The sequence below is a fragment of the Trachypithecus francoisi genome, unplaced genomic scaffold (genome assembly GCF_009764315.1).
Source record: "Trachypithecus francoisi isolate TF-2019V2 unplaced genomic scaffold, Tfra_2.0 Lachesis_group13, whole genome shotgun sequence".
NCBI classification, from domain to species: Eukaryota; Metazoa; Chordata; class Mammalia; order Primates; family Cercopithecidae; genus Trachypithecus; species Trachypithecus francoisi.
This window is the reverse complement of record NW_022681458.1, coordinates 62,624,962-62,627,629: the sequence shown is the minus strand read 5'-3', so window position 1 is coordinate 62,627,629 and position 2,668 is coordinate 62,624,962. Positions and strand designations below refer to the sequence as shown.

Sequence of the window (2,668 nt, the reverse complement as noted above, 5' to 3'; positions counted from 1 at the left end):
AAACCCATAAGTGAGTTTATTTATATTAAATGAAGATTGTAGCCTGGATTGATACAAAGCAGTAAAAAGCACTACTGCAAACTTTTTCCTGTCATGATCCTCAGTGCTTAATGTGGACAATATTAAATGCTTGGTGCCCTAAAGGAAAGAAGGCAGAGGTTATGCAAAGCAATTGAATGTAGGTAATTGCTGAGGCAGGTGGTTAGTACTAAGTCTGGCCTATATTGCTTGAGGGCAAGCAGCCATTGGTTATTCCTAAAATGTCCATCGGTGTTAACATAATAGTTTAGAAATAAATAGTGGGAAGCCTCACAAGCCAAAGAAAAGGTGTTTCATCTGTCCAGAGCCTCTCCCAACTAGAGTGTGGGATGAGGTTTTTAAAAGTGCTCAGCTCTAACTGCAGTAGGCTCTCAGTCAGATCCTATTGATGAGGTTCAAAATGAAGCACGATAAACCTTTAGCAATAAAGGTAATTCTCCATGAGTGATGAACAACTTCATGACCAAAAAGTAGTTTTCCAAAGTCCCTTTGCAACAGAGTCCAATGATGTGGCCAGAGGCTCAGTTAAGATGGATCCAATTTCCTTTTCTTTATGTCCTAGCCCTTCCTATGAGCTTCCCAGTTTCCTGTTATACACTGGTCAGTGCTGTTAGTTTGGAGGTCTCAAGATCCAGATTTTGCTTGTGGTTTCTGGCAGCATAGGCTGTGTGGAGTCCTGTTCTGGGTCACCATCTGGTTGTTCAAGGCTGGTGTGTCAGAGGTCTGGGGTGTTTCTTCTCTAGACAAGTCTTGACCACACCATCCCCTGCATCTGGAGCCACATCCCAGATTTCAGAGTTGTCTCCAAGAATCTCCTCACTCTTCTCAACTGACGGGGAAAAGGTGTGGACTTGCTGTTTCTTCATCTGCTCCTGGAACTGCTGCTCCAGCTGCTTTTGCCAGAGCTTCTGCTGGTACGTGGCCTCTCTCACCAACAGTGGATGAGCTCAGAAGTCAGAAAGCTGCAATCCTTGTCCCCCTGAATCACAACGTGGCTTGGTCCGCAAGGGAAGGTCACCACTTGAAGTTGTGGGTGTCCCAGGGTCATGTTCAGTTGGCGGCTGTTGTATCTTGCCTCTTCCACAGGTGGTTCAAAATCTTGTCTCTTCACTTTAGTTTAATCCACTTCAAGAGGCAACTGGCATGGAAACTTGTTTAGTGACCTCAAGTAGTCTCTGTCCAAAATACAATTTCCAAGTGCATTACAAAAACTCCTGAGGGCTTGCTTCAGCCCTTCTGTCACTGCCTCCTTCCTTGCCTTCTCCAAAGATAAGGCCTTGGACTGGAGGCCCTAACACCGTAACCCACAGCTTCATGATATGAACCATCCTTCAACTGGACCCTCACAAATGTACAGACTCTCATGTAGAACTTGCCATTGTTGAGGTCAACAAAATCCACATTCTGCTGTGTGATGGAGTGTGCCACACCGTTGTAACCAAATATGTCATAGGCCAGATTAATTACCCAATGATCCTCAATGTAACACACCTCTGGCCTCCTCCAGTCATGCGCTACTTATGTATTCTGGGCCCAGCCTCTGCCTCAGGGCCTTCTGGATGGCCTGGTACTCTTCTACTGTGTACTGGCACTGTCCAAAGCATACCGAATTGCCATGAACAGCAGTATGGCTGTCACGCTCTCCAAAAATTGCTTCCTCAGTGCCAGTCATCTTGATTCTGGTTGACCTCTCTGGCACTGCACAGTGCATGCAGGTAGCTCAGTCTACCCTATTTTGTTTATCCACCCACTTGTTAATGGTCATTTGAGTTGTTTCCACCTTTTGGCTATTGTGCACAGCACTCCTATGAACATCTACCTATACATTTTTGTTTGAATATCTGCTTTCAAATACTTTGTGTATAAACCTGAGTTTACTTGCTGGGTCCTATGGTAATTCTATGTTTAATTTATTGAGGAACTGTCAAATTGTAGTTCAGAGTGGCAGCAGCATTTAAATTCTCATCAGCAAAGTACAAGGGTTCCAATTTCACCATATCCTAACGAACACTTATGTTTTGTTGTTTTAAAAGTATTATTATAGCTATCCTAATGGATGTGGTGCCTTATAGTTTTGATGTTTATTTTCCTAATAATTAATGATGATGAGCATCTTTTTTATGTGCTTGTTGGACCTTTGCATATCTTCCTTGAAAAGATATCTATTTATGTCCTTTGCCTACTGTTTTCTTTGTTGAGTTATAAGAGATTTTAAAATATGTATTATTGGTACTACATCCTTATTAGACACACAATTTGCAAATGTTTTCTTCAGTTCTAGAGATTGTTTTTTCACTTTCTTCATAGTGTCCTTTGATATACAAGAGTTTTAATTTTTAGGAATTCAAATTTATCTTTTTTCTCTTTCATTTATTGTGCTTTTGGTGCCATATATAAGAAATCATTGTTAAATAAAAGGTCATGAAAATTTATGCTTGTGTTTACTTCTAGGAGTCTTAGCTCTTATGTTTAAGTCTTTGATTCATTTTGGATTTTTTTTTTTTTTTTAAGATGTAAAGTAAGGGTCTAACTTCATACTTTTGCATGTAGCTATTGAATGGCACTGGCACCAATTGTTGAAGAGACTGTTATTTTCTCATTGAATACTCTTGGCATCATTGTCAAAAAT

The 2,668-nt window shown here is 40.8% G+C and overlaps 1 pseudogene; it reads right to left on the bottom strand.

The window, feature by feature from the left end:
* Positions 1 to 564: 564 nt before the first annotated feature.
* On the bottom strand, positions 565 to 1,711 carry LOC117095367 (annotated as a pseudogene).
* Positions 1,712 to 2,668: the final 957 nt, after the last annotated feature.